This window comes from Delphinus delphis, chromosome 4 (genome assembly GCF_949987515.2).
Source record: "Delphinus delphis chromosome 4, mDelDel1.2, whole genome shotgun sequence".
In the NCBI taxonomy this organism is placed as follows: Eukaryota; Metazoa; Chordata; class Mammalia; order Artiodactyla; family Delphinidae; genus Delphinus; species Delphinus delphis.
In genome coordinates, this window is record NC_082686.1 from 91,058,401 (window position 1) to 91,074,725 (window position 16,325).

The 16,325-nt window shown below is 34.9% G+C and overlaps 1 protein-coding gene and 1 pseudogene across 3 annotated transcripts in view; one reads left to right on the forward strand and one right to left on the reverse strand.

Moving 5' to 3' along the window:
- Positions 1-16,325, reverse strand: part of NAALADL2 (N-acetylated alpha-linked acidic dipeptidase like 2) — a 1,063,610-nt gene that overhangs the window by 434,858 nt on the left and 612,427 nt on the right. The gene's annotated exons all lie outside the window — the stretch shown is intronic.
- LOC132423894 (leptin receptor gene-related protein pseudogene) overlaps positions 15,832-16,325 on the forward strand; it is a 47,292-nt pseudogene continuing 46,798 nt past the window's right edge.

Here is a 16,325-nt window from a genome sequence, read left to right on the forward strand (position 1 = left end):
GGACATACCAAAATCTTTGATTTTTTGTACTGCGTGACTAGTAGACTTGCATTCATTTTGAAATATCTGAAGTAAGTGGTTCATTAATTTTTCACCTTCAGCTTAATGGAAATTTGACAAACAGTTCACTTCTAAGAGCAGATACTAAAAGCAGGACTTTACAGGACGCAAACACTGTTATAGACAGAAGTTATTTTTAAAAAATTCATTTATTGAAGAATTGATAGAATTTCATTTTCTTACATGATTAAGAGACTTTGAATAAAACCAAATACATGTACCATTTTTATGCAGTTATATTTTAAAGCATTTATAAACTATAAGAACCCATTAGATATGAGCTGAAAATCAGGTGGATTATGTACCTTGATGCAAACGGTACCATCCAGAAAATATTTGACATTATATTTTAGCATTTTAACTTTTAGATTATAGCATTTATATCATAGCTTGTACACTGTGTAGGCTCTATAAAGACTGACACTAAGTTTTATTTTAATAGATAGCTAGTTCTCTCTTCACTTTATGAACTCTTTGTAATCTAGATAAGGATCCAAATCGATTCATCCCATTCAATAATCCAATCCTCAGTACAATGCCACATGCATACAGTAGAAAGAGCAAACTGGATATATATACAGAGTCCCAAAATTGACTCACTGTTTGAAAAGTAACTTATAAATAATTTCACTATGAGAAGACTGTCATCCCATCTACTATACCTGAACAACCAAGGTAACACTGAAGGGTCTTCATTATGCGATTGACTGAAATAAAAATAATACATTAGCTCAGAGGCCTAGACCCTGAACCACAGTGGCTGAAATCGAGAAGAAATGAGATTAAAAATAAGTAAAATGGTTTATTATTGTACATATGTAATAGGATTTCATTATGCTTTTTCAAATCATTGATGCCCACTTCAAGCCCATCTGCATATAAAGAAAATATGTTAGCTGCCAGCTTTGTGTGTGTGTGTGTGTGTGTGTGTGTGTGTGTGTGGCGAGACGGAATTCTTTTAAAATCAACTGAAATGTTAGTGTATAAAGCAATGCCAATTACCCAAACAGTATCAGGAAAGATAAACCTTCAGAGACCAGAAATCTTAGACACTGGGATCCTCAGAATTAAGGCACTGAGAGGAGGGATAAGGTAAAGAATGTGCTGGTAAATAAAACAATAAGGGCCTTGTATGGCTCAGTGATGAGAATGTGCCGCCTTTGGGGAGGACAGCACGATTTCCAAATTGAGGTGTGTAACTCAGCCCTCGGCACCTGACTCTGTGTGTGTGTGTGTGTGAACATAAGATCAGTGCTACATGATGTAACCATGGACCCTGCAGATCCTTCCTATTCAGTGTGTAGTTCTTGGACAAGCAGCAGGGGCAGGACTCATTAGAAATGCAGAATCTCAGGCCCCATCCCAGCCCTTCTGAATCAGAATCTGTAGCCTAACAAGATCCCCAGGTGACTCATGTGCACATTAGATGAGCAATGGTCTAAATCACTATATATTTTTCTGTAGCATAATTGATATAATTTTCATAGCAAAGAAGATATAAAAAGTGTGATGAAGAGGATGAAGAATAATAGACTATGTTTGCTCACCTTACCCCAAATTAAAGATGACAGAGCCTTTGACTATATTAATAAACTCCAAATCAGCAGTTTTTTCAGAGGGTCTCCTTCAAAATGGGTAACAGGTCTGTGCATATGCTGTCACTAAATAGCAAGTTTAAATTGGACTGAGAACATTTCTTTTTGGTTCTGCTCTTTTCTCAAAGATAAATTTGTTGATTTAAAGATCAAAATTACATTTACAACACTTTATTTCAGTCATGAATAAATATTACAGTCTCTAACTGATTTGAATTTCTCTTCTACATTTTCAGCTATTCTAATTCATTATAGTAAGAGACTGACAAACCTAAAGTGTAAATACTTCCCATTTGCCAGAGAACCAAGCAATCAAAGAGCTTAAAAAGTAGAGATTTGAAGAATACATTTTGTGCTGCACTTTTATGAAAAAGACTCAAATATCAAATGAACAAGCTGATATCAGCAATGTTATCCCAGAATATTTGATCTGACTTTCTCCAGAGGACTGCCACTTTGACAGAAATCAGACCATTAAATATTCGGCGTGGATGTTTTTTCACTTTTATCTTAGCTCACTAAATTTAGTTATTTCCCTGAAATGACCAGCACACTAAATTGGCTAGTCATTTTGTTATCCTTGTAAATACAGCTGATCCTTTATTATTTCAGTGTCTCATAACCTGCTGGTTATATCACCATCTTCCTTCAAACTAGTCAAGTTCAGCACTGTGTTGTTCCGATTTTTATTAAAAATGAAATACATACATTTAAATATGCTTTGTGCTACGCAGTCTTCTCAGAGCTTGTCCAGGCTCTCTATGTGTATACATATATACATACATACACAAACATACATGTATATACATACACACATGTATAATTATTTTTAAGGATACAGGATTTTTATTACTGACAGCTATTCTCATAATTAAAATGAAAATTACTATTTCATGAGTTTACGTCATATTTCTTGCCTTCTCTCAAACTAACACAAATTGTAGGTCTAAAAGCTGGCTAATGCCAGTTTACCCAACTCTTAGATGTCGCTTACTCTAGGAAGCTTGGTCCTCATATGTGTCCCCCCGTAAGTCCTTGCTTATACACTTAGTAAACTGGCTCTGCTCTAATTTCCTTTTCACTTTCTGCTCACTGGCCAGAGTACAGTATAGATATCTTGAGGGCTCATTCACTGGTCTATTGCCACGGTTTAGTACACTTCATAGTAAAAGGGAGGGCACAGTGAATATTTTTTGAATGAATGATCACATCAGTATTCAAGTGAGTAACTCAGTTTCGTCTACTCATAAGCCTAAAACTCATGACTTATAGCACAATCACAAAATGCTAAACATGAAGACAGATGGTCTCGTCGCCTCATTTCCTTGGTCCTCTCTCAAGCTAAAGCGCCCTACCACGTTCCCTAGTAAATATCATAATATTTAAATATTTAATTACCTTTTAATAAAAATAATTTAATTAGCTTCAGCTGATGAATTATAAAAAGTCATATTTAGTTTTACATTAAACAGAATAGAAAGTGACATACTCATTTATAAAGCAGTATCTGTATATTCTGACTTTAAAAGAGCATACAAATTATGTAGAGTCAACTGTATTTTTAAAAAGTAGTATATAAAAAAAGTCTTTGGTAATAATAATTGATTAATTTATATTAATAACTGTTCATTTAATTTGAGCTCTACCTTTCCAATTAGTTTATTCAAAGCTACTGATCACAGATATGACACAGGCTCAGAAAAAGCTAGAAAAGCTTTCCCATCACTAAAAATATTTTCCTTTAGGTTTAGACATATAAACTCAAGATTTATATCAGTAAAGTGAAATTATTTGGGCCACAGGAAACTAAAATTAATTTAAATTACCATAATTCTCTCCCCTGAAACAAATACACTTGGTCATTTGTATATCTGTGGTTATGCAGCCTTGGAATTTGTTCTAAGCTTGGCAAACATTTAATTAAAGAAGAGTTTGTATTATATTAAAAAGTTTTGATTAATGTGCAGTTAAGCAAGGTGCTAGGCTTCTTTTGGTCATTATACAGGACATAAGCATAGTATTTAATTATATTGTTAGCTGAAATCTGGCATGTCCTATAATTGAATTGATTATTATTTACAGAATTATGAGAATATATTTTTATAAATAATTTGTTTTTTAATAGCTTTAAAACACATTGATATAATCACTTCAAAGTCCATTGCTATGTTTCAGGTAGATGGTGGTCATCATTAACAACATGTTTTCTAAAGATATTTTTGTAGTATGATCCTTTCTACTCAAAAAATAGGACTTCCTTTGGCATAGGGTTTTACATCACTGAATTTATATTTATAAATTTGTCATTTTAAGTAAAAATGTAGATGTACAATGGCAGTAGTAATATTCAGATACTGACAAATGTTTTCTTAATTTTATTTCAGAAGAATAAGTGGTTACATGAGAACTGATTCCCTATTCCACATAACTCTAAATATTTCTATTCTTTTGTATTCATCATTTGTCTACTCCAAGACTATTTCATTCCCTAAAGCATTCTAAGAACATGAACATTTGGAAATAAACTATAAACTGTATCATAAGAAAAACAAACTAACAGACAGACAAAATATTTAGTCTGTTCTTTACTTCGTGGAGAGTAGTCTAGATTCATAACTGGAATAATTGGCCATCTGCACATTACATGTAATATAAGCAAAGCAATCCTCTTCAGAGGCATTCCCCCGAGAAATTTCCCATTTCAGACTTGAAGCGTGTGAACATTGGAATGATTTGCAAAGTTTCTTATTTTAGAAAAAGTACAGTTTGCAAAGATAGAAGATAAACTATGTAGATGTGTTTTGTCTGTTTTTTGGTTGCTGTGAAAGTATGAAGCCATTAATTTACAATAAAATTCTTCTTACCAGATTGTAATGAGAACACATTATTTTATGAGACTGATTAGATGAACAGGCAGAAAACCAGTGCATTATTTCTGGATTAACTTAGTTTTTAGATGTTTTCTGATAGTAAAAATGGAAAAAAAAATAGTAACCCTTGTTCTTCTGATATAGATGTTAGATTAAACGAGCTATCTATATGAAGAGCTTCCCAGCTTTTCCTGGCTTCCTGTGTATTTTCTGTTGTTGAAGTGCAAATACTGACAAAACAAAGGGACAATGGTCTGGATTCCAGAGACCAAAACCTGCTCCTTACTCTGTCTCTAATTGGAAAGTGACTCGGAGAAATTTTTCACCTCATTTACAGCCTTAAACTCATCCTATATATAATGTCTAAGGATTACCATTTCTAAGATTTTGATTCTAAACTTGTTCATGAGCGATTGTTTAAATAAGCTAATAGTTTCCTCTCCAAACTGTGTTTCAGAATAACATATGGAATTTTATAATCCTGATATGAATTTAATAAAAATCTTTCTCATCTTTATATTGAAAGAACTTCTTTGTATTTACATGGTTACATCTAAATTTTAGGTAAGATTCCACTGTAATTACAGAAAAGTTCCTCATATTTGGAATGGGTAATATGAAAGATTTCAATCAATTCTCTTCCTGACTTATTATTTTTCTTAAAAAAATTATTTAAATTATTTTTACTATTAATCACACAAAGAATTATGACTTGAAAAATTTCCCTCTATTATCTTGCTGTAGTGGTAGTGTGTCTTCAGAGAAGATACACCTGGAAGAATAAGATGGAGATTTTTAAACATGTGCCATGGAAAAAATTCCATCAGCTAATAAGCCACAGATTGATCATCAAGAATTGTGTGTACATGGAACTCAAGTCAGAAATATTCTATTATTAATTCTTCCTCTGAATTTATGTATATGAGAATTTTCTTACAGAAGAGTCCTATAACTTGAATCTAATTTAATCAAATTGTTTAGGATGTACATTTTCTCAAAGTATTTTACAAAGTGGAGCCTAAATTCACATCCAAAAAAATTTGCCTATTTTCTTACTAAGGTAATATTTTTTACTGTATTAAAAGGTTATCTCACTAAATAATGTCTTCTTTGAAGTCACAGCACAGGCTGTAAAGAAACAGTGAGAGACACAGTATAGCACTAATGGTCCAGTTAATAAGCTAGGGTGTTTTTAAGGATAGGAATAATGTCTCTGTTAGTTGTTGTATGTAGGACTTCAAACAGCACCAAGTACAGTTACCTTTTAAAAGCTTTTCCATGATAATGGCGCTTAAACAAACTTCAAGACTATTCACTTTGGCCTAAATTTTCTTTCTAGATTCTTCATTTAATCTTCCTAACAATCCAATGATGTCATATTATATGCTGAGCTACACATCAAGGACCTTCTGGGTCCATCTTAATTAACATCAGTCCCTGACTGGTAAGTGGGCAGCATGTCAGAGCTCAGCTACAAAACAATTACTAGAACTGTCCTCTTTACCTATGTCAGGTTTTGAATGATTCTGGCTTTGATAGGATATTTTATACAAGTTTCAAACTAGAAAGAAAATGTGAATGAGAGAGATGACTCCAGACAAAAGAATCAACATGATTAAACTGGCCATGATGGGAAAACAAAGGTGTGAAAGGGAGGGGTAAGGAGCCATCTGAGGGGTAAGGCTAACTGAGATCATCATGTATGTTGTAGATTAAGGTGAGAATTAGAGAGAGTCCTTATTGTTTTGTGCCTTGTATGACAGATAAGCAGTATGGGAAATAGTAAGTACTGGGCTCTTGGATAGGGTACTGAACAGAGAATTGGTAGCATGAAAGTGGGTTTTAGAAATATTGATCTGAGAGTACTATGCAGAAAAGGACAGAACTGGAAAAGGGAACACAATAAAAACAACACACATAGATCCCATTTTTTCCAGACACAGAGCTCAGTGTTTAAAATATATTATCTCATTCCATTCCCAAACTTTAAATATGATAATACAACTTTTCAAACTGGTTACTGTTATTTCCATTTTACGGAAATGACTCTAAAGCTCAGAAACTTAGAAATGCTTAATAGCTGGTAAGCAACAGAAGTGGACTCACAGTCTGCTTCCTATAGACTCTGAAATGAAGGCCCTGGTGTCAAAACTGTGAGAAGTTATTGCGGTTTCTCAACAAGAAGTAACACCTCCATGAAAAAAGATGTCTCTGGAAGTAGAAAGGTAAAGGTCCACATGAAAAGCCTACACGAGCCTGCAAAATTTGGCAACCCATTAAACAGAGTCGTGCCAATAAGGTAACAGAGTAAGAACTAAGGTTTCAATCCTGGATTTCTAGAAGAATGAAAGTCCTATTAACCACCCAGATTCAGAAGGAAAACTGTCCTCAAGGTAAAGAGAAGTCAGAATATTTCAAATAATTCCATGTAGCATTTGGCTTCTTGGGACAATTATTACTATAAAGCCTTTATAAATAAAGTAAGAAATCCTTCTCATCTGTTCACATTACAGTTGGTTGTTTTCTGAACACTGCAAATACCTGCACAATGACATCCTTAAAACTAGAGTCTCCCAGGCCATCAGATGAGGACAAAAGCTGTCAAATTAGGATTAACGAGAGTGGCCATAAAGTGCTTTGAGCTCCACAGAAGAACAGATACAATATAAATGAGCCACATTATTCCTGTGACAAATATTATCCATATACTGTCTAACAGAACTGAAAAAAATGCAATTTCCTGTTGCACCTTCTGATACTGCATACTGTCCTGCTATAACTTCTTTTAATTCTTTTGAGTTTCCTCTGGAGGGGTAAGGGGGAAATAAACACTTCTGCTTCATGCTCAACTTGTGGAGTGTACTGAGATACACAAATCAGATAGATAAGAGGATAGTCCACGCCCACTTTCTCATAATACTTTTGGAATAAAATGAACTAAAAAGAGAAACACACTTGCAAGGTGGCTTCAAAGAAAAAATAAATCATATGAAAGCAAGATGTCTATTTTTAGAATGTTTTATGTTAAAATCAAATTCAATTTTCAGTACAAAAGAAGACATCAACTACCTTCTGCATGCATTCAGGATTTATTTGAACTATTTGAAATTTCAAAATTATTTCAAATTCCAATGAAAAAAATTAATGATGCTAGATTTATAAGATCCCATATTATATCTGTACAACCTATACTGATCAAGTGTTGACATTAATACTGAATAGTTCTCCATAAGAAATTCTAAAAAGATTAACTAATGTCACACTGATGCCATATCAAAATATAAAGATTCAGTAGTCTAAATCTGAGTTTTAATTATCAACAAGAATGTATATACTCTTTTAAATATAGTTACAACAAACTTTAAAAAATCTACCTCTATACTAATCTTATAGGTTTAGCAATTTATGTAATATTGAGATGGGAAAATCTCAGTGCGGAAATAATAACGTGTAGAGAAAAGTACAGTTATTCACTGAGCCTATTCTGGATAACAGAGATATAAGTAAGACATAAGATGTTAATATCTCTGAGACTCATCGTACTAATTTTAGCTGGATGACAAACTAGAGTTATATATAATTTAGTTAATAATATGAATTGGAATATTAGAACACAAATCTGAAAGATTCTCTTTAACAGTGGGATTGAGACAGAGGAGATTGGTTAAAGATGGCAGAGTAGAAGGACGTGTGCTCAATCCCTCTTGCGAGAGCATCAGAATCACAACTAACTGCTAAACAATCATCAACAGGAAGACACTGGAACTCACCAGAAAAGATACCCTACATCCAAATACAAAGGAGAAGCTGAAACGAGATGGTAGGAAGGTCACAATCACAATAAAATCAAATCCCATAATGGCTGAGTGGGTGACTCACAAACTGGAGAACACATACCACAGAAGTTCACCCACTGGAGTGAAGGTTCTGAGCCCCATGTCAGGCTTCCCAGCCTGGGGGCTCAAGCAACAGAAGGAGGAATTCCTAGAGAATCAGACTTTGAAAGCTAGCGGGATTTGATTGCAGGACTTCAACAGGACTGGGAAACAGAGACTCCACTCTTGGAGAGCACACACAAAGTAGTGTGAGCATCAGGACCCAGGGGAAGGAGCAATGACAGAGGAGGAGACAGAGAGGAGACAGAACCAGACCTACCTGCTAGTGTGGAAGGGTCTCCAGCAGAGGTGGGGGGTGGCTGCAGCTCAAGGTGGGGAAAAGGACACTGGCAGCAGAAGTACTGGGAAGTAATCCTTGGTCTGAGCCCTCCCAGAGCCCACAGTTAGCCCCACCAAAGAGCCGGGTAGACTCCAGTGATGGGTTGAACTTCACTGGTGGCCAAACAACCAACAGGGAGGGAACCCAGCCCCACCCAACAACAGACAAGCGGATTAAAGTTTTACTGAGCTCTGCCCACCAGAGCAACAGACAAGTGGATTAAAGTTTTACTGAGATCTGCCCACCAGAGCAGCTCTAACCAGGACCAGTCCCTCCCATCAGGAAGTTTGCACAAGCCACTTAGATAGCCTTATCCACCAGAGGGCAGACAACAAAAGCAAGGAGAACTACAATTCTGCAGCCTGTGGAAGGAAAACCACATTCACAGAAAGATAGACAAAATGAAAAAGCAGAGGACTTTGTACCAGATGAAGGAGAAAGATAAAACCCCAGAAAAACAATTAAATGAAGTGTAGATAGGCAACCTTCCAGAAAAAAGAATTCAGAATAATGATAGTGAAGATAATCCAGGACCTCAGAAAAACAATGGAGGCAAAGATCAAGAAGATGCAAGAAATGTTTAACAAAGACTTAGAAGAATTAAAGGACAGACAAACAGAGATGAACAATACAATAACTGAAATGAAAAATACACTAGAAGGAATCAATAGCAGAACAACTGAGGCAGAAGAACGGATAAGTGATCTGCAAGACAGAATGGTGGAATTCACGGCCACAGAATAGAATAAAGAAAAAAGAATGAAAAGAAATGAAGACAGCCTAAGAGACCTCTGGGATAACATTAAACACAACAACATTCGCATTATAGGTGTCCCAGAAGGAGAAGAGAGAGAAAAAGGACCCGAGAAAATATTTGAAGAGATTATAGTCAAAAACTTCCCTAACATGGGAAAGGAAATAGCAACCCAAGTCCAGGAAGGGCAGAGAGTCCCAGGCAAGATAAACCCAAGGAGAAACATGCCGAGACACATAGTAATAAAACTGACAAAAATTAAAGACAAAGAAAAATTATTGAAAGCAACAAGGGAAAAATGACAAATAACATACAAGGGAACTCCCATAAGGTAAACAGCTGATTTCTAAGCAGAAACTCTACATCCAGAAGGGAATGATATGATATATTTAAAGTGATGAGAGGGAAGAACCTACAACCAAGCTTACTCTATCTGGCAAGGATCTTATTCAGATTCAACGGAGAAATTAAAACCTTTACGGACAAGAAAAACCTAAGAGAATTCAGCACCACAAAACTAGCTCTACAACAAATGTTAAAGAAACTTCTCTAAGTGGGAGACACAAGAAAAGAAAAGGACCTACAAAAACAAACCCATAACAAATAAGAAAATGGTAACAGGAACATACATAACAGTAATTACTTTAAACATGAATGGATTAAATGCTCCGACCAAAAGACACAGGCTTGCTGAATGTATACAAAAACAAGACCCATATATATGCTTTCTACAAGAGACCCACTTCAGATCTAGGGACACATACACACTGAAAGTGAGGGGATGGAAAAGTGTATTCCATGCAAATGGAGATCAAAAGAAAGCTGGAGTAGCAATACTCATGTCAGATAAAATAGACTTTAAAATAAAGAATGTTACAAGAGACAGTGAAGACACAATGAAGACAAGAGACAATGAAGGTCACAACATAATGATCAAGGGATCAATCCAAGAATAAGATAACACAATTATAAATATATATGTACCCAACATAGAAGCATCTCAATACATAAGGGAACTACTAACAGCTATAAAAGAGGAAATCAACAGTAACACAGTAATAGTGGGGGATTTTAACACCTCACTTACACCAATGGCCAGATCATCCAGACAAAAAATTAATAAGGAAACACAAGCTTTAAATGACACAATAGACCATATAGATTTAATTGATATTTATATGACATCCCATCCAAAAACAGCGGATTACACTTCCTTCTCAAGTGTGCATGGAATATTCTCAAGGATAGATCACATCTTGGGTCACAAATCGAGCCTCGGTAAATTTTAGAAAATTGAAATTATATCAAGCATCTTTTCCGACCACAATGCTATGCAATTAGAAATCAATTACAGGGGAGAAAACATAAAAACACAAACACATGGAGGCTAAAGAGTATGTTATTAAATAACAAAGAGATCACTAAAGAAATCAAAGAGGAAATCAAAAAAATACATAGAGACCAATTACAATGAAAACATGATGATCCAAAACCTATGGGATGCAGCAACAGCAGTCCTAACAGGGAAGTTTATAGCAATACAAACCTAACCCAAGAAAAAAGAAAAATCTCAAATAAACAATCTAACCTTACACCTAAAGGAACTAGAGAAAGAAGAACAAACAAAACACAAAGTTAGCAGAAGTAAAGAAATCATAAAGATCAGAGCAGAAATAAATGAAATAGAAACAAAGAAAACACTAGCAAAGATCAATAAAACTAAAAGCTGGTTCTCTGAGAAGATAAACAAAATTGATCAACCATTAGTGAGACTCATCAAGAAAAAGAGGGAGATGACTCAAATCTATAAAATTAGAAATGAAAAAGGAGAAGTTACAACAGACACCACAGATATACAAAGCATCCTAAGAGATTACTCCAAGCAACTGTATGCCAATAAAATGGACAACCTGGAAGAAATGGACAAATTCTTAAAAAGGTACAACCTCCCAAGACTGAACCAGGAAGAAACAGATAATATGAACAGGCCAATCACAAGTACTGAAATTGAAAGTGTGATTATACATCTTCCAACAAACAAAAGTCCAGGACCAGATGGCTTCACAGGCTAATTCTATCAAACATTTAGAGATGAGCTAACACCCATCCTTCTCAAAATCTTCCCAAAGAATTGCAGAGGAAGGAACATTCCCAAACTCATTCTATGAGGCCACAATCACCCTGATACCAAAACCAGACAGAGATACTACAAAATAAGAAAATTACAGACCAATATCACTGATGTATACAGATGTACAAATCCTCAACAAAATACTAGCAAACAGAATCCAAAAACACATTAAAAGGATCATACACCATGATCAAGTGGGATTTATCCCAGGGATGCAAGGATTCTTCAATATACACAAATCACTCAATGTGATACACCATATTAACATACTGAAAAATAAAAACCATATGATCATCTCAATAGATGCAGAAAAAGCTTCTGAAAACATTCAATACCAATTTATAATAAAAACTCTCCAGAAAGTGGGCATAGAGGGAACCTACCTCAACATAATAAAGGCCATATATGACAAACCCACAGCAAACATCATTCTCAATGGTGAAGGACTGAAAGCATTTCCTCTAAGATTAGGCACAAGACAAGGATGTCCACTGTCACTGCCATTATTCAACATAGTCTTGGAAGTCCTATCATGGAAATTAGAGAAGAAAAAGAAATACAAATTGGAAAAGAAGGAGTAAAACTGTCACTGTTTGCAGATGACATGATACTATACATAGAGAATCCTAAGATGCCACCAGAAAACTACTAGAGTTAATCAATGAATTTGGTAAAGTAGCAGGATACAAAATTAATGCACAGAAATCTCTTGGATTCCTATAAACTAACAATGAAAGATCAGAAAGAGAAATTAAGGAAACACTCCCATCACCACTGCAAGAAAAAGAATAAAATACCTAGGAATAAACCTACCTAAGGAGGTAAAAAACCTGTATTCAGAAAACTATAAGACACTGATGAAAAAAATCAAAGATGACACAAACAGATGGAGAGATATACCACATTCTTGGATTGGAAGAATCAATATTGTGAAAATGACTATATTATCCATAGCAATCAACAGAGTCGACGCAATTCCTATCAAATTACCAGTGGCATTTTTTTTTTTTACAGAACTAGAACAAAAATCTTAAAATTTGTATGGCGACACAAAAGACCCCAAATAGCCAAAGCAGTATTGAGGGAAAAAAACAGAGCTGGAGGAATAAGACTCCCTTACATCAGACTATACTACAAAGCTACAATAATCAAGACAATATGGCACTGGCACAAAAACAGAAATATAGATCAATGGAACAGGATAGAAAGCCCAGAGATAAACCCATGCACCTATGGTCAAATAATCTATGACAAAGGAGGCAAGGATATACAATGGAGAAAGTACAGTCTGTTCAATAAGTGGTGCTGGGATGACTGGACAGCTACATGTAAAAGAATGAAATTAGAACACTCCGTAACACCATATACAAAAATAAACTCAAAATGGATTAGAGACCTAAATGTCAGACCAGACACTATAAAACTCTTAGAGGAAAACATAGGCAGAACACTCTATGACATAAATCACAGCAAGATCCTTTTTGACCCACCTCCTAGAGAAATGGAAATAAAGACAAAAATTAAAAAATGGGATCTAATGAAACTTAAAAGCTTTTGCACAGCAAGGGAAACCATAAACAAGACGAAAAGACAACCCTCAGAATGGGAGAAAGTATTTGCAAACGAATCAACAGACAAAGAATTAATCTTGAAAATATATAAACAACTCATGCAGCTCAATAACAAAAAAACAAACAACCCAATCCAAAAATGGGCAGAAGATCTAAATAGACATTTCTCCAAAGAAGACATACAGATGGCCAAGAAGCACATGAAAAGCTGCTCAAAATCACTAAACATTAGAGAAATGCAAATCAAAACTACAATGAGGTAGCACCTCACACCAGTTAGAATGGGCATCATCAGAAAATCTACAAACAACAAATGCTGGAGAGGGTGTGGAGAAAAGGGAACCCTCTTGCACTGTTGGTGGGAATGGAAATTGATACAGCCACTATGGAGAACAGTATGGAGGTTCCTTAAAGAACTAAAAATAGAATTACCATATGACCCAACAATCCCACTACTGGGCATATACCGAGAGAAAACCATAATTCAAAAAGACACATGTAGTCCAATGTTCACTGTGGCAATATTTACAATAGCCAGGTCATGGAAGCAACCTAAATGCCCATCGACAGACGAATGGATAAAGAAGAGGTGGTACATATATACAATGGAATATTACTCAGCCATATAAAGGAATGAAACTGGGTCATCTGTAGAGAAGTGGATGGATCTAGAGACTGTCATACAGAGTGAAGTAAGTCAGATGAGAAAAACAAATATCATATATTAACACATATATGTGGAACCTAGAAAAATGGTACAGATGAACCAGTTTGCAGGGCAGAAATATAGACACAGATGTAGAAAACTAACATGGACACCAAGGGGGGGAAGCGGTGGGGGAGGTGTTGGTGGGATGAATTGGGAGATTGGGATTGACATGTGTACACTAATATGTATAAAATAGACAACTAATTAGAACCTGCTGTATAAAAAATAAATAAAATGAAATTCAAAAATTCAAAAAAAAATAAATAAAACAATGGGATTGAAATCTCTAAGTTCTGTACTGAATACTTCAATTAGAGTATATTTTAAAATAATACCATTGAGGCTGTTACAAAGTCTTCAATGCTTTCAAGTTCCCAAGTTAACATACATGTAAGTGCTAACACACACACACAAACATATACACATATACATATATAACAAAAAATAAATCACATTATAGTTTTCTAAAACATGCAGATTAATTACTGGAAAATAGTGTAATTTAGGATGGTGGTTGACAAAGGCATGATTCAAAGACCAAAGAGTATGAAATCAGGATATTGAAGATAAAATGATTCACAAAATAATAATCTCTATTTCTCTTCTGCAGCTAATAGGGAACTTTACTAATTCTTAATTATCTGAATAGAATACATTAATGCCTTCTTATTACAAAAACAGGAACATTGCAAATAAAGCTAAAGGTCATTCTGATCATGCCTCACATTTCAGCCCTCCATACCACTACCACCAACATATTTTAAACTTTATATTCTTTTCATATATACAAAATTTTAAATAACTATGTATTATTATTTCCTTTTCTTTTACTTAAATGATATTGTAATATAATTATAACCATGGTATTTCTTTTCACTCAACAAAGATTCCTTAAAGATATTTTTCATGTAAGTTTGCAGAGATCTATTTTATTCTTTTTGGATACTGCATAGAATTCCATAATTATAACATTTCTTAATTTATTTGGTCAATTCTAAATTTTGCTACTGCAATCAAAATCTTCGTGAATATACTTGTACATTAATCCACTTGTACATGTGTGAGGGCTTCTGCAAGGCTGCTACAGAGAAGCAGATTTGGGGTAAGAGGATATATAAATTTATAATTTTAATACACCCTGGTATGATGTCCTGCAAATTGGCTATACATATTTTCATTGCAATTAGCAGTATAGGATAGAACTCATATTCCCTATCCTCCCCAAACCTTCTAAGCAAAAGAAACCACATATGTGAAGGCCCTGAATTATGAAATAACGTGGTGTATTTGAGGAAGCAAGAGGTCAAGCATGACTGGAGTGATGTAAAAGAAGGTCACAAAATCATGAAAAATATTAGGGCATGAAAAAGGTCTTGTCTTTAAGAGCAATGTAATCAATTAAGTGACTGTACTTCCCAGGGTATTTGTGAAAAACTGAGAACACTGAAAAATACTGAAATGCATAAGGAAAAATAATAAATGTAATACATATACATCCATATTTTTATGACCCACAAATCTTCTCTACCACCTCCAGTCCTACTGTCCTCTCTCCATCCCTCTCTGAAAGGGACTAATATCATGAACTTGGTTTGGTTAAGCTCATTCAATACATGCTCTGTATTTTAATGTCACCCTAAGCAATCAAAACAGACTTCAAAACATGTTGAGTGGGGAAAAGTCAAATGTAAGTATGTATGCATTTGTGTGTGTGTGTGTGTGTGTGTGTGTATACACACACACATATGGTTATGCATATTTTAAAGGATAACAGCAACAAATATAAATGTTTTATATATAATAGAAGAGCATGGCATAATCAGACTTGGGGCTTTGAAAACTCATTAATAATTTATCAGAGAATGAATTGGAAGTTGTAAGAGAGGACACAGTGAGATCAGTTAGCAGGCAGCTGCAGTTGGCCAGATGAGAATTAATGTTGGCTTTGACCAGGGCGGAGACAGTGAAGATGGAGAAAAACAGAAAGATTTAGAACTTACTGTAGGAGGTAGAACTGCTAAGACTACTTGAAAAGATACAGGAATTGAAAGAGTAGTAGGAGTCTAGGAAACTTCTGGATTGAGAGTGCTGGTCAACTTCTCCTCACCCTCCACATGCTTAGTTAACTCTGGGCTGAACTCCTCCACCCCACATAACCCCCTCCACCCCCGTGCACGCACAACCATCCACTCAGGTATTTCTCTGCCTTTCTGCCCCAGTATAAATTTTCTGAACTGAGAAGAGATTTTATTTTGTTGGATGACAAGCAATAGTAGTTGTTCTAGGGACTGGGCATTTTGCTCTTATGAAATGGAATGAAGTCTGAAATCTTTGAGAAAATGCATACTTTTATATTGCTGTAATTCATTTTTCATTTCAGTATTATAAAGCAGAGAATTTTTCTTGTTTTTTCCAAAAAA